The sequence below is a fragment of the Sturnus vulgaris genome, chromosome 36, assembly GCF_052056855.1.
Source record: "Sturnus vulgaris isolate bStuVul1 chromosome 36, bStuVul1.hap1, whole genome shotgun sequence".
Lineage (NCBI taxonomy): Eukaryota > Metazoa > Chordata > Aves > Passeriformes > Sturnidae > Sturnus > Sturnus vulgaris.
The window spans coordinates 395,866-396,149 of record NC_142278.1 but is presented as its reverse complement, the minus strand read 5'-3'; positions in this window follow the sequence as shown (position 1 = coordinate 396,149).

The window sequence follows — 284 nt, the reverse complement described above, 5'->3', positions numbered from 1 at the left end:
TATTAATTTGGGGACAAAATCCCATTATTTTTGGGGAAAAAAATCATTATTTGGGGAGAAAAATCCCATCATTTGGGGGAAAAAAGTCATTATTTTGGGACAAAAATCTCATTATTTTGGGGAAAAAAATTTCATTATTTTAGGGAAAAAAATCTCATTATTTGGGGAGAAAAATCCCATTATTTGGGACGAAAATCAGGGGTTTTTTGGGCTGGATTTTTGGGCTTTCAGGGCGGGATTTTTGCTGTTTTTGGGTCAGAATTCCCATTTTTTGGGTCAGAGTT